At 39.0% G+C, this 21,568-nt stretch overlaps 1 protein-coding gene across 5 annotated transcripts in view; it reads left to right on the top strand.

The window, feature by feature from the left end:
* FHIP1A (FHF complex subunit HOOK interacting protein 1A) overlaps positions 1 to 21,568 on the top strand; it is a 242,186-nt gene that overhangs the window by 64,725 nt on the left and 155,893 nt on the right. For all 5 annotated transcript variants that reach the window (XM_015081392.3, XM_015081397.3, XM_053216866.1 and 2 more), the window contains exon 2: positions 5,118 to 5,244. The gene's annotated coding sequence lies outside the window, so the exon portion shown is untranslated. The remainder of the gene's footprint in view (positions 1 to 5,117; positions 5,245 to 21,568) is intronic.

Here is a 21,568-nt window from a genome sequence, read left to right as displayed (position 1 = left end):
CATTAAATGGGCAAAGATTTAAAAGGTTTATGATCTACACTGTAGAGAGTATGAATGCAAAACAATAGCCTCTTTAGTGGCCAATTTGGCAGAATCTACAATAACAAAGAATCTCATATCCTTTGACTGGGAACTTCAGTTCTAGAAATTTATCCTAGATATGAATATATCCTCTGAGACATACTGTATATACATATGTACTATGAATGTATCTTACATGTATATATATATTACCTGTATGAGAAAGTGATTTATGTACAAGATAATTATTGTAGGAGTGTTTATGTTGGTTAAAGATTGGAAACAACTGAAATATTCATCCATGGCAACTGAATAAATACATTGTTACATCTGTACATTAGAAAACCAGTGCAGTCATAAAAAATACCCATGAATCTCTTTATGTATTGTCTTGGAAAAATTGCCAGTATGTGTTTGGTGAAAAATGCAAGGTATAGGATAGTTTATATAATATGTTTATCTGTGTTAAAGTGTTTTGCTTGTTTATGAATAGATACAGCCTCGGGGGGTATAATTTGAATACGAAGACACCCCCACCCCTTTTAAAAACAATTACACTTGGCACAATGCCTTGCACTTAGCACATATTACATGTTGGTGGTGGTGGCTATTTGCATTATAATTACAGGGTTTATCTCCTGAGTTGATTTTTAACGATTGGGTCTAGAAGAGGAAGCCCATCTTGCTATAAATGTTGCTTAATGAGGGTCATACTCATGTTGTTCATCAAAAATGCTGTATATGCTTCCTGAAGTATGTTTCTTTCTTTCTTTTTTTTGTTTTTTTTTTCTGAAGTATGTTTCTTGGAGGATGTCAGTACAAGCTCTGCAAACCAAAGATGCCAAATAAAATTGGGCAATATTGGATTAAAACTAAGCAGGCTTCTTTCTTGCAGGTTTTTTTAGATCCTTAATACATAAAATGTTCTTTGTGAATGTTCAAGAGAGATGTTTAGAATGCAGTGTTTTCCAAATGTATTTGAATGCAGAACTTTAAACAACAATTGCTACTTTTTTTTTCTTTAAACATCTTTTTGAGTAGTTGTCACATTGGGAAATAGCACTTTAATACTTAGATTTTGGCTTTGTTCACCTTTGTTATTCATTTTAATAAATGTGTATTTTTGATATATTTCTAAGATATTTGTCATCTCTTTCTGCCTGCTTTTCCTCCTCTGTGATATGCTACAACTCATTCATTTGTTTCTTGGTTGATACCTTCCCAAAGTCATCCAGATTACACTGGGTTTCTTGGGTAAATAAGAGACTCTATAAACGTAATGCAAAATCTCAGGGATTGATTGAATGGAAATTGAAGATTGAAGCTTCATTTGATTCAGCTTTTCCCAAAGCTTTAGAAGTTTTGCTGTTGGGGGGGGGTGGGGCAGAGGAATATAATCAACTTAATGGGTAGATAGTTGAGGAATCGTGAGCGTATAATGTGGAGAAGATGGCATCACTGTGGGTCAGAAGGTAGGGTATCTCCCTCTGTCTTCACCACATACCAGCTGTTTGATCTTGAACAGGTCACTCAGCCTCTTGTGCCTTGTGCTTCGTTTTTATTGTCTGTAAAATTCAGGGATTGGGTTTAGGCCCGTGCATTTTAAGGCTGAGTTGTTATTGATGTGCTTAATGGAATCATTGAAGATTGTAGAACCATGTAGAATATATTTTGTTCTATCCTACAGTTTCCACGTGTGGATATAGTCTATTTCAGGTCAGCTCTTTTGGAGGATGAAATTATTCAATAATTAGCTCATAGTCAATTGCATGTATTTGAATGAACTTGTTGAACTTTTTGAGACTTCTGTTTTGATTGATTGATTTAATTACCCTCCAGGAAAGCACTTGATTATAGCACAGGTCAATTAATGTAGTGCTGCGGATAAATCCACACCTCCTGTGTAAACCCCCTGAATCTGTTGTACTGATTATAGGGAGAAGTCCATGATGTGGGTATTAATTATCCTCCCTGCCCCCGACCCCCGCCCCATGTTCACTTGGTGGTTTCGCTGTGCTTTTTGTGTGCTTCTGCCTGCTAACAGATTTCTGAACTCAGCACAGCAGAGGTCTAAATTCACTGAATTTATGCCATCAGGAAATGAGGTTTAAATTTTGTTTCTCAGTTGAAATTAGGGATGTAACCTAGCTGTTACACAGAAGAGTGTGAGCCTGAATTTGATTTTATTATGTGGAGGTAGAATGTTTTGTTAGAGTACTTGCCTGAGCACAGATCTGAGTGTGACTGAACAGTTAACTGCTAACTCCCTACCCACCCCCCCCTTTTAAGCAGGAGAAATATTTTGTTTTTAAATGAGATGACAACCAAGAGAATTACCAAGACCCAGTGAATTTTTTTGAGAGTCCTTTCAATTTACTTGAGTTCTTTTTAACCTTGCTTCGATGTCATTCTGTGCATTACTGTCAAAGGACTCTGCTTCCTTTGAAGTTCCAAAGTGTTGCTGCTGGCGGAATCATGATGGTAAAATAGAAATGGTTCTCAGTAAAGCCCTTAGTGATAGATACACGATGCCTTTTTACCTAAGTAAAAGCGTACGTGTGTGTCTAAAAATTTAGAGTGTAAGGGGAGGATATGTGATATATGATAATGGACACTAAGATGGGAGAAGTATTTCTCATGAATTAGAGATGCCCTTTCATAATTCAAGAGTCACAGAATGAAGAAAGGCTCGAAATCACCTGAAAAGCATCTGGAAGCGATCTGTAATTCTTAAGAGGCACTAGGAGAGCCTGTATCTCTCCAGTGCATGATGATGAAACTGTTCATGTGGGATTATGGAAAAAGTAGCATTCTGTTCTCTTGTAAAACCTCTTGCGATGAAATGCCTGTAGATTTGATTATGAATTACACTGCGCTGTCCCAGATGCTTAATAAATGATTAATTCATTAGAGTGAAGAAGGCAGATTTGAAGGTACTGAAGATATTTTGGTATTTTTAAACAACAAAAATTCAACGGAATAAATTTGGTGATCAAACTGGCCTTGTTTAACTGATTTATGAATTGGGCAACCTCCTGTCTAGCGACAGAAAGGAGCTTTATAGAGCTGTAGAAGAGGAAAGGTTTTTAAAGGCAGGAGGGTGGGGGCAGAAAATGGAAATTATTAGCAAAGAATACATTGTTTCAGACAAGGTTGTCACCCTAAGGGAGATGGGAGGGGGTGTATTTGGTAGATTATCTCGCTAGTGCTGTTCAGCTAATTCCATGTTGGTTGGTTAAAGGTTACATTCCTGGGGGGGGATGGTGAGGGGGTTGGAAAAGCAGGTTAGGTATTAAGTCTTGGTTTGCTGAGGTGGGGTTTAGCACAAGTGCCTCCATTTGGGGCCTTCTGTCTCCTTTTTAATGATAAGAATTTATTTGGGTGTAAAATGTTACCTTTTATTTTCTGTGCCTCATACTCACTCTTCTTGTGCCTGGTCAGTATCACTACTGTGCCCAGTTTTGAAGATTTAGGTTGCACTGAGGTCTCCCTCCCCCTTCCCCATTTTTTCGCTTTTGTAAAACTTTTGTTACAAGAAAAGGTATTACGTTACAAACACATACACAAAACCTCTGACAGTGACTTCTAGGAAGCCTCTTTTAATATATTGGACTGTTGCAGGAAAATTATTGCATTAACGAGTGGCTCATCCTTGTTACACACAGATTTTAAAGACGTATTTGTTGTACTAGACTCTTGAATTGTTCCCCTTAACCTGGGTTGGGGAAATATTTTACCCAATACTTACAACTATATCAGAACATATTGCATCTTATTTCTTGCTTTTGCAAAAGTAGTTGTGATCACATGTAATTACAACTTTTTCTTCATATGGTAAATGGCATTTTCCATTTTGTTATAAACTCAAAGTTTTTTGATGGCTGACAAAATGACGGTTAAGTAAATTATGTTGTGTCAAATTTACTTAATTCTTCCCCAGTTATTGGGCATTTAAATGGTTTTTGTGCTTTACAGTTAAGTGTTTGTATGTGTGTGTATATATATATATATATATGTATATATATATATATAATTTAATTTTATTTTAATTCGAGTAGAGTCAACAGGCAGTGTAATAGTTTTAGGTGTACAATATAGTGATTCAACACTTCTGTACACACCCAGTGCTCATCACCACAAGTGCACTCCTTAATCCCCATCACCTATTTAACCCATCCCCTCACTCATCTCTCTGGTAACCATCAGTTTGTTCTCTGTAGTTAAGGGCCAAATTTAAGTGTAGCATTTATTGTTTTATTATAAGATGTTCTTACCTGGACATTTGTCTAGCTTCCACCTATTTTGATCTTGAACAGTGACTTCTTGTGGTTTTGTTTAGCATTTGCATTAGCTTCTGCCTTTTGTACTCTGTGTTTGGAGTTAGTGTTTTTGCTGTGCTCTCCAGGACACTTCTAGGTGTTCTTTGTATTTCTCTCAGGTAGGATAATTTCCCAACATTCTTCAGACTCCTGTATTTCTGGCTGTACAGTAGGGATTAAACCATCCATTTGTGTTGTGAAACTTATCTTCCCAGTTAGGCCTGATGATAGGAGATGTGTGTCTAAGACCAAAGTAAACCTTGGTCATGGGCTGGCAAAAAAGCTGGAACTTTCAACTGTCAAAGTCAGGGTAGGTCAGAGGTACCAGGGAATATTTTGGGAGTATTCCACACTTTTAAAAAGTTGATTGTGAAAGTTGTTTGTGGCCCTGCCTTGACTATTTTGTATTGTATTGTCATTATCTTAATACAGTGCTGCTGATGCAGGGGTATGGATTTATTTAGTTTCATGTTTTTTTTTTTCTTCTATTCTGAAAGAAGTGTATAGTTGTCTAACATCTCTTAGACAATGGAGAAATCCTCTACTTTCTGCTACCCAGAGGGAGTCTTTCATTTTTGGCGAGCATTCAGGTGTTTAGGTAAAAATTTACTTTTTGCTTATAATTTTCTTTTTGATAAAGAGAGGTGCGATCTGAGGAGAACCCTCTCAGTGTACCACAAATGGTGGGGAAAGGGAGGGGAGAAAGACTAGAGAGTCTTAGACTGGGTTTTAGCAGTTTATTAATGATCGTGGGATATTTTTTATTCCTTTCTATAGATTTCGGAAGTCTTCTTCTGGGAGTTTCCAACAGTGCCAAGTGTTGGAGAAATCTTTTCTGCCCCTCTGATAGCGTGAATTGAGCAAATACAGCCCAGCACTACGCTACCAAAGACAGCAATCTCAGGTAACATCTTCTCATTACTATTAGTATGAGTTCAGTACTGTTCTGTAACAGGCTTAAAAAAAAAAACCTACTTGAACTTACACATCCAAGTGAACATTATCTTGTTCACAACAGTTTGAGAGGCTGTCCTATACTCAAAACATTTACATAAACGTGAAAAACCAATTTATTTATGTGTTTTTTGGATCTACATCTCTATCCTCTAGTAGCATTCTTTTTTTTTTTTTTAAATTTTTAAACGTTTATTCATTTTTTTGAGAGGCAGAGACAGAGCACAAGTGGGGAAGGGGCAGAGAGAGAGAGACAGACGCAGAATCTGAAGCAGGCTCCAGGCTCTGAGCTGTCAGCACAGAGCCTGAACCCCACGTGGGGCTCGAACCTGCAAGATCATGACCTGAACTTTGGTAGCTTAACTTACTGAGCCACCCAGGCGCCCCTCTCCAGTAGCACTCGTAAGCATCATATTTTCTGTGGTGGCACATCTCAACCCTGTGGGGGTGTATTTGGGAAGTAGTCTAAACTTTAGAGCTAGGGTAATGAATCTGTGGGGCTCTACTTTTGATCAAAAACCACAAGGTACAGTAACATAATGAAAACAGTTTTCCTTTTTGTAATTTGTGTGTTTGAAGGCTTATACACTGTATTAAAAGTGAATTCTAAGAAGAGGTGACTCTAAGTTTCAAACAATGGTAGTATTGTTAAACAATAGGGCTTATAGTTTGCAGAGAAGCATGTGCTATCTATTTGACTATGTATATGTTGGTATTCTTTCTTATTAAAATCAATCAGTCTGCATTGTAGAAAGGGTTCCAGTATTAATGAGGTTAAATAAGATGGGATTTAAACTTCAGGTATACCTCTACGCCTTGTAATTTGCATCTTACTGGTGGTGTGTTTTGCATTATTTTTCCAAGTGTTATTAGGGTGCTTGTTAAAAATGCACATTAAAAATTCAAATTATTAGGCCCCAATCTAGGGTGTCACAATCAGAATGGTGTGGGGAGGGGTTTGGGAATCTGCATTTGTCAAGTAAATACCATCGAAGATTGACATCCCCAATGTTGTAAAAGCATACCTCTATCTAATCTTTGTATTTTTTTTTTTAATGTGAAGCTGTTGTTGCATAGTTATTTCCTTGATATTTGCTTTGAATATAATAGCACAGGACTACATTCTCAAGTAGCTTATCATTAGATCAAATGGAGGGTGTAATTGAATAAAACTGTACTTTGAACTTTATGTCTAAATTCAAAGTGGATGTATTTTTTCCTTAGGTGCAAATCATAAATCTATTTTTGACATCCAGATGCCAAATGCTAAATTTTATGAAATATCTGCTCTTCATATTTGCTAATAAGTTGTACCTCAGATATCTTCTTCAAGTGTGGCTGGGAAAGAGGAATGGGGAGGCACTGGAGGCCCCTGGAGTCTATGCTACACTCATTTACCATCCAGCCTAGTGTTTTCCAGTAAATACAGTGAGGAAAGTTTTGCTGTGCAATTTATGATTCAAACAGAAAAAAGACTTGGGGCGCCTGGATGCCTCCCGTGTCCGAGCATCCAACTCTTGGTTTTGGCTCAGGTCATCATCTCACAGTTTGTGGGATTGAGCCCCATGGGGGGCTTCATGCTGGCAACATGGAGCCTGCTTGGGATTCTTTGTCTCCCACTCTCTCTGCCCTTTCCTGCTCTCGTTCTCTTAAAATAAATAAACTTAAAAAAAAAAAAAAAGGAAAAATTTATAGTGTCCTGAAATTTTGTGAAGCTCTTTGAACCCCCCCCCCCAATGAAAGGGAGTATTAACATGAAATGAAACAGTAGCCTTTGTTACGATGTTATTTTCATTACCATGTACATTCTTTAGTAATCGTTCCTATAAATTTACTATTTTTAGGTAGTGTAAGCCTTGCGTATAAAGTGTGTTAGTTTTTAGATATTTTCAAGTTTACAGATTATACCTTTACTTTAAAAGATATGTGCAATATTATAGCATTCTGTACATGTTAATATTGAGAGATAAATGTAAAATAAGAATGTGACTGTAGATTTCTAAGTGAAGGCTATTATCTTGAGATGCTTGTTTCCTTTTTTTAAATATATAGTTTTTTATGTTTATTTTTGAGAGAGAAGGACAGCACAAGCGGGGGAGGGACAGAGAGAGAGGGAGACACAGAATCTGAAACAGGCTCCAAGCTCTGCGCTCAGAGCCTGATGTGGGGCTCAAACCCATGAACCGTGAGATCATGACCTGAACTGAAGTCAGACACCCAACCGACTGAGCCACCCAGGCCCAGAATTTCCTTACTTTTTAAGGCTAAATCATATTCTACTACGTTTTTGTGTTATCCATTCATCAACTGATGGACTTTTGGGTTGCTTCAGCTTTTTTGGCTGTCACGAATACTGCTGCTATGTATGTGGTGTATAAATATGTTTGTGTCCCTGTGTTCAGTTATTTTATTATATATATATATATTATTATATATTCTAGTATATATCTAGAAGTGGAATTGCTAGTTCAAATGGTAATTCCATTTTTGATTTTATGAAGCACTGTTTTCCTTAGCAGCTACATCACTTTACAGTCCCACCAATGGTACCCAAGAACCCTCTACATCCTCACTGACACTGGTTATTGATTTTTTGTTTTGTTTTGTCTTGTTTTATTTTTATTTTTATTATTTTAAAAATTTACCTCCAAGTTAGTTAGCATATAGTACAACAATGATTTCAGGAGTAGATTCCTTAATGCCCCTTACCCATTTAGCCCATTACCCCCTCCCACAACCCCTCTAGTAACCCTCTGTGTGTTCTCCATATTTAAGAATCTCTTATGTTTTGTCCCCCTCCCTGTTTTTATATTATTTTTGCTTCCCTTCCCTTGTGTTCATCTGTTCTGTGTCTTAAAGTCCTCATATGAGTGAAGTCCTATGATATTTGTCTTTCTCTGACTAATTTCCCTTAGCATAATACCCTCTACTTCCATCCACATAGTTGCAGATGGCAAGATTTCATTCTTTTTGATAGCCGAGTAATACACCATTGTATATATATATACCACATCCTCTTTATCCATTCATCCGTGATGGACATTTGAGCTCTTTCCATACTTTGGCTATTGGTGATAGTGCTACTATAAACATTGGGATGCATGTGCCCCTTCGAAACAGCATACATTTTTCCCTTGGATAAATACCTAGCAGTGCAATTGCTGGGTCATAAGGTAGTTCTATTTTTAATTTTTTGAGGAACCTCCATACTGTTTTCCAGAGTGGCTGCACCAGTTTGCATTCCCACCAGCAATGCAAGAGATCCTCTTTCTCCCCATCCTCGCCAACATCTGTTATGTTTGTTTGTTTTTAACGTTTATTTATTTTTTTGAGACAGAGAGACAGAGTATGAACGGGGGAGGGTCAGAGAGAGGGAGACACAGAATCGGAAACAGGCTCCAGGCTCTGAGCCATCAGCCCAGAGCCCGATGCCCGACGCGGGGCTCGAACTCACGGACCGCGAGATTGTGACCTGAGCTGAAGTCAGCCGCTCAACCGACTGAGCCACCCAGGCGCCCCTGTTATGTTTGTTTTCTAATAGCAGACTTTCCGATGGATGTGAGTTGGTATTTTGTAGTTTTGATATGCCTTTCCCAAATGATTAGTGATGGTGAACACCTTTTCATATGCTTGTTGGCCCTATGTGTACCTTTTTTTTTTGAGAAATGTTTAGTCAAGTCCTTTGTCCATTTTTTTAAAAAAAATTTAATGTGTATTTTTGAGAGAGAGAGAGAGAGAGAGAGAGAGAGAGAGCAAGCACTTAAGCTGGGGAGGGGCAGAGAGAGAGGGAAGGAGACACAGAATCCGAAGCAGGCTCCAGGCTCTGAGCTGCCAGCACAGAGCCTGACGTGGGGCTCAAACCCACGAACTGTGAGATCATGACCTGAGCAGAAATCAGACACTTAACTAACTGAGCCCCCCAGGCACCCCTTGTCCTTTGTCCATTCTTTAATTGGGTCATTTGTCTTTTAGTTTTGAGTTGTATTTTTTTAATATATACTATATTCTGATATTAATCCTTTATCAGAAATATGAAAAAAAAAAAGAAATATGACTTGCACATATTTTCTCCCATTCTGTGGGTTGCCTTTTCACTCTGTATATTGTGTCCTTTGATGCACCAAAGTTTTAAATTTTGATATAGTTCAGTATATCTGTTTTCACTTTTGTTGCCTGTGCAAATCAAGGTCATGAAGCTTTCCCCCTGTCTTTTCTTCTAAGAGTTTTTTTAGTTTTAGTTTTTATTTTAGGTCTTTGATCCATTTTGAGGTAATTTTTGTATATGGTGTAAAGTAAGTGTCCAACTTCATTGTTTTGTGTATGGGTTTTTGGTTTTCCCAACACTGTTTGTTGAAGTGAAGTTTGTATTTTTAAAAACAGTTTAGGATAAGGAAAAGAAAAGCAGAAACTCATAAATGGCTATGTTGTATCTATGTAGGAATAACCAGAACTCCTCTGTTTGTAATTAAGAAGATATGTCAGACTATTTCAGAAACAAAACAAAAAGAAAAAAAAGACTATTTCAGAAACTATTTTATAAATATGAAGCCCACTTTAGACTAAGGTTTAATAAATGTAGGTTAGTGTAAAGCCTGTGTTTAAGTTTTATGTTTGTTAATTGGTGGGCAGTGACTTCTTGTATTTGGGTGATTATGGTAAACTCTGTTTTGTTTTTTAGGTATGGGTGTGTGTGTGTATGAGACCTGATACAGGGCTTTTCTCAGTTAACTCTGGCCAATGAAGGATCTTGTCGTTTTATGGAGCTTTAGTTTCAAGATCGTAACAGAATCAACGTTTTTGTGGTAGAGAATAGCCAGTAATGAATCCTGGGAAAAACCTGTAGCCAGCTCAAACATTCACCTGTCTGTGTAGCAGAAGTTATTTGGAACCTGTTTTTGCCTCTTAGCTGTAAAAAGCAGTGTGTGTGTGTCAACAGAATATTTACACTGGTTTTGGAAAGGTCAGACATCAGATATTGTACCCTTAGAAGTCAGGTTATTTTTGGGAGGGGAGGAGGGTACTGGGCACCGAGTGGGAAGAATATAGTAGCAAATATATGTAACTGAGAGGAAAGCCTGGGCAGAAGATAGAGGGAACAGTTCAGGTGGGTGTAGGAGTGGCATGGATAATGAAAGGATTACATACTTAGGCGCATTACTTTCTTCAGAGGAAATGGTAGCAGATAATAAAGGTAGCACAGTAAGTACTACAGATGAAAAGTGGGTTTGAAAGGAGTTGGAGACAATATGATATAAAATGTGTATGATAGTCTTGGGGAGTTGCTGTCAGTGGAATTCATCTGTTAGGGATTTTGTTCTCAGAACAGTGAGACAAATAGCAGGTAGACAGAGGCAATTACAGATATTCTGAGCTGTTGAGGGAATTACATATTTGAATGTAGTGTTTCAGGGTTAAGACTTGTCTACACGAGAGAAGAGCCACAGTGATAGCAGCACTAGAATGCTGTCTTTCGGACGTAAATCCGGGATGTCTGAGTCATGCAGAATTGGGGTGGTGAGTGACTTCCATGGCTTTGTGTGGAACCAGTGGGAAACCACTGTCAAAAGTGGTTTTGCATAAAAAATCTAGCCTCAAAACTGGACTAGATTTTTCTGAGTAAATGATGCTGAGGGAGCATAAGGCAAGCTGATAGGTAGCAAACGCCAACCCCCCAGGGGGGGTATGTGTGATGTTATTCCTCTGACACTCCTGGCTGTGCAAGAACACAAGAAAGGAGAAAACAAATGGTTAACTGATAGAGATCACAGTCATGCAGGACATGAGTCTCCATCAGTTTACGAATATCGTAGTAAATTACAAGAAAAATGCAATCTTGTTAATAGCCTAATCTCCAGAAACCTATAGGCTCAGTTTCCTGGAGCCCCAACATCACCCTCCCCTTCATAGTGATGTGGGGAACAAAGGCAAGAAGGAAATGGCAGGTAAAATTAAATTTCTTTATAACCTGCAGCCCACTGACAAATACTTAAGGCCAGTACAGAGTGTGGATAACATTTCTCCAGGAACTTCTTCTGTCATCATGTTAATGTCTTGCTAGAGGGAAAATAACCTTAGCTTGAGAATAGCAAGGGCTCAGGTATCTTAGGAGTCTTCTTTCACTTATGAAAGTCCTTTTAGAGGCCTCCCTTTTTGCCTTTACCTCCCCCAATTCCATAGTATATAATCAGTTACTCTTCACAACCCCAGTGCAGCTCTTTCTGCCTACGGGTCCTGTTCATACTTTAATAAAATCACCTTTTGGCACCAAAGAATTCTTTCTTGGCTGTCAGCTCCGGACCCCCACCACTCCCAAATCCCATCAAATAACATAAAGAGATACCTAAAATGACTTTGTACAGTCAAATAATCAAACCAGCTACCTAGTGCTTTCATTCTGAAATTTGTTCATTCTGCATGTATCTTTTCATAATTTATAGACTTTAAAATCACGATCTATCTTTAAATTGTTTTGTGAAATCTGTCCTTTTATGTTTTCAGTTATTTTTATTTCTTCATAGGTTCCACGACCCTTGTAATTTCATTCTAGCTTAGTTTGGATCTTTTCCAGCTCTGTATGTTTCTTCCAGTTTACCAGAACGGCTTAGAATAAATGTATGTAATTTATGTTTGGTCATGTTTTCTATTTATTTTCAACAACGTTCCTGAAATGCATTGGCTTTTCTTGGTCTTTAAGGGTATAAGGCTGCCCTGAATCGGTGTACAGAGAAAAGTCTCTAAATGGCTCTAGTGCAGACCAGAGGTTGTCAAAGTGTGGTCCCCAGATGAACAGCATCAGCTTCACCTGGACGCTTGTTAGAAATGTAAATTCTTGGGGAGTCTGAGTGGCTCAGTTGGTTAAGTGTCCGACTTCGGCCCAGGTCATGATCTTGTGGTTCATGAGTTCGAGCCCTGTGTCGGCCTCTGTGCTGATAGCTCAGAGCCCGGAGCCTGCTTCAGATTCTGTGTCTCCCTCTCTCTCTGCCCCTCCCCTGTTTGCTCGCATGTGTGCGCACTCTCTCTCTCTCTCAAAAATAAATATTAAAAAAATTAAAAAGAAATGTGAATTCTTAGGTTGAATCAGAAACTCTGAGGGTAGAGCTCAGGTAGTTATGTTTAACAAGACCTCAGATGATCCTGATGCATATTACAGTTTGAGAATTGCTTCAGTCATTCTCATTAGCTATGTGCTATTGTCCAAGTCATACGTATTCGTTAAAAATTTTTTTTTTAAATGTTTATTTATTTTTAAGAGAGAGACAGAGTGCAAGTGGGGGAGGGGCAGAGAGAGAGAGAGAGGGAGACACAGAATCCGAAGCAGGCTCCAGGCTCTGAGCCATCAGCACTGAGCCTGATGTGGGGCTCATACCCATGAATGGTGAGATCATGACCTGAGCCAAAGCCAGATGCTTAACCAATTAAGCCACCCAGGTGCCCCGTCATTCATATTCTTTAGCTCTTGGTTTCCTGATCAGATAAAGCAAGGGTTCTCAAATATTAGTGTGCACACAAATTATCTAGTGAGCTTATTTAAAAAATTTTAAAAAGCAGTAAATTTTTTCTAACCTCATACCCTGAGATTCTGATTCAGTAGGTCTTGGATGACTCTGCTGTCTACTTTTCAGCAAATTTTCATATTTATGATCTGAACCAGTGGATGTCTCTGAGTTTCCTTCAAGTTATAAAGTAATGGGATTTAAAATGGCTTTTTTGGGAGGTTCAGTAACTGAAGCTTGGGGGCCAGAACTTTATTTGCAAAGTGCAGTTTGGATTATTTTTCACTGAAACCAATATGTTCTGATTTTGAAAAATCAGAATCTTACCTTGAAAAATCTTGTTCTTTCTTGACTACTTAGATTATTGTAGGAGATTTTTCTGATGCTAATCCTCATTGGTAAGGCAGTCTGCTCATTTAAAATAAGAGCTTTCTGACTCTTGTAAACTTGGAGATTTCATTATGTGGTTCTTTAGGTAATTTATAAAAATAAACACTGGCTCTTAGGGAATACTGCCTTTTACTGAGGTCTTTTTGTCCTTACCCTTTATTTATAATCTCTGAGATTGTTCCCTCTGTGTGATGTTTCCCTCATCTGACTTTTGAAGGAATTGAGATCAAGCCTCCCTGATATGTGCCACTTTGGCATGTGGATTACTTTGAGCTGAATTAGAGGCCCAAAAGACTCAGAGATTTCCCCTCCCTCTTAGGGGCCTAAAATAATTTATATAGGGGGCTTGGTCCAAGAAGAGAACTGTCACCAGAGATAACTATAAGGAATATGGTCTAAGTGTGGTAAGCTTGGGGGAAGCTTGGCAAGGCCTGGAAACCAGGTTCCTTTCTGTATCTCATTGTCTTTGAATGGCATGGAAAACATTTGTTTTCCAAACATTAGCTCTTCCCACCTTTTGTAAATTGTCTTTCTCCCCTTTGAAGTCTCACACCCCTACCCCCTTCTCCTTAGCTCAGGATGGCATATAAGCCTCAACTGCCCAACTGCCTGTGGGTCACATTTTTGGGGACTCCTGAATGTATGTAATGAAATCTGTTTTTCTACTGTTAATCTGTCTTTTGTCAATTTAATTAATAGACAGCCAAAAGAACCTAGAAAGGTAGAAGAAAATTTGCTGCTCCCCTCCCATGCCATTCATATTTTTGTTTCTTTAATTTTTATGATACAATCTTATTAGAAATATTTTTTGTGAGTCTCCCTCTTAGTGGCTGCTCCTTCTCAGTCTTTTTTTTCCTTTATTGCTTGAATGTCAGGGTTCCCCAGGAGCTTCTTTCCTCCACATCTCACCTACGTGCTCTCCCCTCAGGGCCCGCTTCTGCATGTCTGCCAGGCCTTGCTCAAATGACCCCTTAATACCACCCTTTCTAAAGTAGCACCTGACTCTCAGAACTCCCCTCTGAGCTTTAGTTCATATAATCAGCTGCCTACTGGATATCCCACAGGCAGATCCAGTTAAAATATCCAAAACAGAACTCTTCTTTCTACTCCCCTGAAGTCTCTCATGTTCCTTGTCTTGGTGAATGGCATCACCATCACCCTTTATGTAGCTGACATTTATCCAGCATTCCCCATGTGCCAGGGACTGTTCTAAGGACTTTCAGGTAAGTCTCACACAATTTTTTGAGGTAGATTCTATTGTTATTCCTATCATACAGATGTGGATACCCGAGTATGTGGCTTAAGTAATTTCCCCAAGGTCACAGCTGTTAATTGGTGGAAACGGAATCCCAGAGTTTGTAGTCTTAATCATTGTGCTCTGCTACCTTCCTCTCTCGGAAGCCTAGCCAGATGTCTAGGATTACCCTTTACTTCACCCTCTTACCCTCTGCATGTCTGCTCAGTCCTCTTGAGCACACCTACTAAATTTCAGAAGCACAATCTACTTCTCTGTCTCTGTCTCTTTTTTTAAGTTTATTTATTTTGAGAGAGAGAGAGAGAGAGAGAGAGAGAACGAACTTGTGCATGAACAGAGGAGGGGCAGACAGAGAGGGAGAGAAAGAATCCCAAGCAGGCTCACACTGTCATCATGGAGCTGGATGTCGAGCTTGAACTCATGAACCCTGAGATCGTGACCTGAGCCAAAATCAAGAGTCAGACGCTTAACCAACTGAGCCACCCAGGCGTCCCTCTCTGCTTTCTATTGTAAGTATTCTAATCTAGGCCTGCATCATCTCTCGCCCCTGCTATTATAACCTGTGTCCTCTTTCCGTCCATTTCTTTATATTATGGCCAGTGTGTTATTCTTCCTTGTAGTAAATCTGATTATGACACTTTTCTGTACTCACCAGCCTAACCTTTCCATGATCAGATAGCTAGTATTGGGTGAATCCTCGATTATTCCACTTCTCTGTTGGGCAAGCCCCAGGAGTTCTGAGGAAAGAATGTTTCAGGCATTTGAAGGATCTCACCCTAAGGCAGAAAGCTGGAAGGGTGCAGGTACCTGCACCTTGGTGGTACCTGACGTTTTGAGAGTTTCAAAATAAAAAGATAATTGATATCTTTGTTTTTGCCTCTTTGGGTCCTTAATTTGTATTTAGAGAAATAAAAGAACAAAAAAGTCAGAGTCAGGTCTGGTGCAGAGAAGGGTCAGTATCTGTCCTTTTGGAAGTTCTCTGGAAGAGTGCTGTCCCTACTCCCACTCCAGTTCTGTGCTCTGGCAAAGCATACTGTTTGCATTCCCTACAATATGTCACAGTCCCTCTTTTCCTCTGGGTCTTTTCATATGCTCTTCCCTGCACCTAGAATACTCCTCCCTCACTGTCTCTTCGTCTGGCTAACACTACCATTTCCGTTTTCAGGTCTCAACTTAAATTTCAGATCACCTGGAAAACCACCTCTGATCCCATTTACCTTTCAACAGTTTGGGTTAAATCCTTTTTCTTACCTGCTGCCATAGCATACCATTCTTTCCATACCATCTGATTTATAAAAAAAGTTTTTTTTATTTTGAGAGAGGGAGAGTGAATTGGGGGGGAGGGTGGTTTGCAGAGAGAGAGGGAAGGAGAAACACAAGCAGGCTTCATGCCCAGCTCAGAGCCTGACATGGGGCTTGATCCCACAACCATGAGATCATGACCTGAGCTGAAATCAAGTGTCAGAAGCTTAACTGACTGAGCCACCCAGGTGCCCATATAAAACTGTTTCTTAATTGTTCAGTTTTTCTTTTAGACTGTAAGCTACATTATTGCTGTGTTTCCATTGCCCAGAGTAGCTATTGATTGTATGGAAGAGTAAATGAGTATTTAAATGAACTAATTAATTCCTGCCAATTCCAGCTGCTTCGTACCTTTTTAAAAATAACTCTGTAAGTTGATATATCAGTTAGGGTTAGGTTCACCCATAAGTAACTACCAGAACCAATGGCTCAAACAAATTAGGGGGTTATTTTTCTTCCACATAAAACAAGTCTGGCACTAGGCTATCCAGGCTTAGTGTGGTGGTTTCTTGATTATCAGGGACCTAGGTCCTTCCATCTTTCAGCTTTACTATCTTGGTGTGATCCTTGCCCCATGTTCCCATCTCAAGATGGACGTAAGAAGTCTAGCCCAAGTGTAGGTCCTCATTCTAGGAATGAAGGGAAAGTCAAAATGCAAAAGGGACTTGCCAGCAGTCTGCCTCTTGCCTCCACCCTTTTTAAGGGCTTTCCTGAAAGGCCTTCATGGATTGCCTTCATGGATTTCCCCTTATACCCATTGGTCGGACGGTATCATAGTATCACCTCTGGCTATAGGGAGGCCAGGAGATCTTTTTTTTTTTTTTTTAAATGTTTGTTTATTTTTGAGAGACAGACAGTGTACAAGTAGGGTAGGGGCAGATAGAGAGAAAGACACAGAATCTGAAGCAGGCTCCAGGCTCTGAGCTGTCAGCACAGAGCCTGACATGGGGCTTGAACTCATGAACTGTGAGATCATGACCTGATCTGAAGTCGGATGCTCAACTGACTGAGCCACCCAGGCACCCCCAGGAGATCTACTTTTTGCCTTAGATCTTGGCTGCTTGCTGCAAAATTGGTATTCTGTTAATAAAGGAGAGAATTAGCAATCTACTTGGATATTTTATGATCTTTACTCACAGGCATGTAAAAAATCTAAATGATTACTTTTATGAAACATTTTTTTCTGGGTATTTGCACTTAGTGATTTGAGAGTATACCTTCAAGTCTCATTGAGATGCGCCCCAGTCTTCTGGTGGGAGTATAAATTGCTAGAATATTTAGCAAAATATTTGGCAAGAGATATCAAGAAGTAAGAAATTTCTATCTTCAATCTCCTTCTCTTTGCTTTTCTGTAAAGCTAAAATCTAAATTCCATAAATTGGATTATTTTGAGAATGTAATGACTTGGGAAAATGCTCAGGATATAATATTAAAGGGAAGGAGCAGGAATCAAAATTTGATCCCAAGTCATTAAATTCTTTAAAAAAAAATGCAATTTTAACAGTTGTCATTCATTCCACTATAAGAATATATTTAATCCTTTTCTTATTGAACACAAGCTTGTTCCAGTTTTTTCACTATTAAAAATATTCTTTGATGAAAAACTTAGTACATTTGTACATATTTTTATTTAGATTTCTGTGTTTTTGGTAGATTTATAGAAGAATGAACAGAAGAGATTGAATATTTGGATCCCTTATTTGTTGATTTCTGTTGCCAGTTCTTTTGCCACACATGTCTTATACCTCTGATTTTGTAAAATTTATGAAATTATTAGGAAATGTAGGAAAAAGTAGAAAGATATTAAAGCTTTAAAAATAGTATATTGCTTATGCTTTGAGTCATTTTTACTATTCTTGTATTTTCTATATATTGTTTGCAATGACTATTGTTTTTTATGATTTAAAAAAGAAATTCAGGGGCGCCTGGGTGGCTCAGTCGGTTGAGCGTCCGACTTTGGCTCAGGTCACCATCTCGTGGTCCGTGAGTTCAAGCCCCGCGTGGGGCTCTGGGCTGATGGCTCAGAGCCTGGAGCCTACTTCCGATTCTGTGCCTCCCTCTCTCTCTGCCCCTCCCCCGTTCATGCTCTGTCTCTCTCTGTCTCAAAAATAAATAAATGTTAAAAAAAATTTTTTTTTAAAAAGAAATTCAGTTGAAAATAAAGAATATGCCTTCTATTTTGATGATCAACCACTGCTTTGCTATTTAGGGTCTTATCATCAAAGGTAAAGTTATATATTGATGTTTTAATCACAGAAGAATAAGCAATGGAAGATGTATCCTCTAGGGTTTAGAATTTACATGTTAGACATGTTTTCCTGAATTGGTGTAAAGATCCCTTCTCTAGTTTGCCTGGTATTTCAACCTTACCTAATGGAAACTAGAAAGTTGAAATAACAAACGTTGCTGGGTCTTTTTATTTTGCCCAGTGGCATTTGTTGTAGTTGTTAAAAACAAAAGCACCACAAAACTTGAATTCTCGTATTCAGTAGCTGGATTGGAGTATCACCTCTATGTAGTCCTAGGGTCATTTTTAACTAAGTCATCATTTCCAGGGCAATTCTATTAATATATAAGTATATATTTGTTTCTAGAGAAAAATAATGAGAGGACCATGGAGTGTATGGGTTCATGTAAGTGACCCTTAGGCAAGATAGTGACCTCTTTCATATTCACAGGCTTTGTAGGCAGGAATAGAGTAATTTTAGAGGTGCATTCCAGAGTGTTTTGTAAGGAGAGAGTGTATGAAAACCATGTGAAATATAAACCAAAGTAGTGTCAGTTAAAAAACAACAAAAACAAACCTCTAAATCAACACTGTATGTCAGAATTTGGGGACCTCGGGATGGGAATGCAAGGTTCAGGTTATGTTTGGTGGGGAAAGGGCAGATTTGTGGGAATTTGTTTTGAGTAGTTTCCTTCAGGCTCCTGAGAATGAGCGTACTTTTCTAATGTAAAATCATTCTGTGGGCTGCTATAAGATTTTACCCCTAATTCTGTTTTCCCTCAATTGAGAAAATAATACTGATAGAAAGGTATGAAGACTCTACTCATATTTTTAAGTAACTTGGTATTTTCTTAAATATAATACTGTCTGTATACTGTCTGTATACTGTCTATAGGCACTCAAAAAGTGGTTAAAGTGGAGTTTGGGCAACAATGGCCCATGGACCAAATCTGGCCTGCTGTCTGTTTTTTTTTTAAACCATCTACCAGCTGAGAATAGTTAGGGTATTTTTTTTTTTTTTTTAATGTTTATTCAGTTTTCAGAGACAGAGTGTAAGCAGGGGAGGGGCAGAGAGAGAGAGGGAGACACAGAATCCGAAGCAGGCTCCAAGCTCTGAGCTGTCAGCACAGAGCCGGACACGGGGCTTGATCTCACAAACCGTGAGATCATGACCTGAGCTGAAGTTGGCTGCTTAACTGACTGTCACTCAGGTGCCGCAGTTTAGGCATTTTTAAATGCTTGGGAAAAAAAAGAGACAGGAATATGTATAGAGAGCATACAGTTGATGCATGAACAATGTGGGGAGTTAGGGGCACTGGCTTCCCAGAAAATCCACAGCTGGGGCACCTGGGTGGCTCAGTCAGTTGAGCATCTGGCTCTTGATTTCAGCTTAGGTCATGATCTCATAGTCTGTGAGTTCGAGCCCTGTGTTGGGCTACTGTCAGCAAGGAGCCTGCTTCAGATCCTCTGTTTCCTTCTCTCTCTGCCTCTCTCTGCCTCTCTCTCTTCCTCTCTCTCAAAAATAAATAAACATTAAACAAACAGAAAATAAAATCCATGCTAACGTTCGACTCCCTAAAAACCTTCCTAAAATCACTAATAGCCTCCTATTGACCAGAAGTATTACTGATAACACAGACAGATAATTACTACACATTTTGTATGTTATATGTATTATATACTGTATTCTTAAAGTAAGCTAGAGAAAAAAATATTATTAAGAAAACCATAAGGATGAGAAAATACATTTATAGTTCTGTATTTATTGGAAAAAAAAATCCACATATAAGTTGACCTGTGTAGTTCAAACATGTGTTGTTCAAGGATCAACTGTATATGTATCTTGAAAAGCCTAAAACATTCACTGCCTGGCTCTTTACAGGAAAGAAAAAAAAAAAAAAAAAAAAGACAACCCTTGATCTGAAGCAGTTGTTTTCAACCAGAGGCAATTTTGCCACCAGGGGACATTTGGCATGGTCTCCAGACATTTTTGGTGGTCACAACTGTGGGGGGTGTGGATGCTACTGGCAATTAGTGGGTAGAGGCCAGAGATGTTGCTAAACATGATGCACAGAATGGCTCCTCAAGACAAACAAAGGACTGATCCAAAATGTTGACAAAGACTTTCTCTTGCCCAAACTTAAGTTAGGCTCCTCTGAGCCTTCTTGCCGACTAGGTCTTAAACTTGGCTCCCATCCTGTTTTTGGCCTGCCTATCTCCATTTTGGCAAGAATTTTGCCAAGCCAGTTTAGTGAAAATACCCCCATTCTTAATATCTGATCAGCTTTGATTCCTGATCAAATTCCATATTCCCCACCCTTGATATCTGCTCAGCAAGAATCCTGTTAGATCAGTTTAGTAAGAATCCCCCATCCTTGCTGTCTTGTCTTAGTAATTTTCTGTCTCCTGACTTCCTCACTCTGCTTGTTGGTTGGTATAAATTCCCAGTTGTCTTTGCTCTATGGAGTTGGAGTTGAGCCTGATCTCACTCCCCTGTTTTGATAGTCTTGACACCTATTATAATGGTCCTGAGTTAAATCCTCCCATACTTGTTTGACAACTGTCAGAATATTTTCTCTTTAACAATATCAGTAGTGTTGTGGTTGATAAACCCTGGACTAAAGTAATTTCAGCTTAGGTCATGATCTCATGACCTAATGTTTGGTACATATATGAATTCAGGGATCACCTCTGCAGAATGACTGCAGTGGGACCCCCCCCCCCCCCCCCTTACCTCTGGGGTTCCATTTTATAGGGAGGAAAGACCAGCAAGCACAAACCTGCACTGGGGAACAGTTGCTTCAGGACTTGGAAGAGGCCAACTGTAAAGATACTTTACCCAACAACATTTCCAGGGTAGAGGATGGCTGTGCTCTTTGGGTGGACTTAAGAATGAAATAAGTCCATTTTCTTCTGGAAATAAGGTGGACTCTATCTAGGGGGATTTCAATTTCAACCTCTCTTTCTCTCCAGTATTTGTTTACACGTTGGAATCTTCATTAAAAGATAAAACCTTGGGGTGCCTGGGTGGCTCAGTCGGTTGAGCATCTGACTTCAGCTCAGGTCATGATCTTGTGGCTTGTAGGTTCAAGTCCCATGTTGGGCTCTGTGCTGACAGCTCAGGGCTCGGAGCCTGCTTTAGATTCTGTGTCTCCCTCCCTCTCTGTCTCTGACCCTTCCCCACTCACACTCTGTCTCTCTCTTTCTCTGTCTCTCAAAAATAAACATTAAAAAAAAAAATAGAACCTTGCAATCTTCAACTGAAAGTAAAATGCTAAAAGGCAAATGTATGAACTTGTTAAAAACAAGTTTAGATAGTTACGAAGCAATAAATGGAAGTGATTACTATATCTTTTGGGTTCTCATTTAGAAGTGTGTAAAGAGAACAAGAGTGCACACAGGGTCTGAAGATGTGTTTTTATATCTTGGGGTAGAAGTTAAGGAGATTGGAAATCTTGCTTGGTGACTGAGAGGCAAGAGCAAGTGAAAGACAAGAGCTATAACTTGACTCTTACTGTATACGTAAGTCCCAGTCTCCCATTTCTTTTGCCTGCTACTTTCCTAAGAACTGGAGCCCTGACATCTATTCAATCCATGTGTCTTTGCT

This window comes from Acinonyx jubatus, chromosome B1 (genome assembly GCF_027475565.1).
Source record: "Acinonyx jubatus isolate Ajub_Pintada_27869175 chromosome B1, VMU_Ajub_asm_v1.0, whole genome shotgun sequence".
NCBI classification, from domain to species: Eukaryota; Metazoa; Chordata; class Mammalia; order Carnivora; family Felidae; genus Acinonyx; species Acinonyx jubatus.
This window is presented reverse-complemented; position numbering and strand designations above follow the sequence as displayed.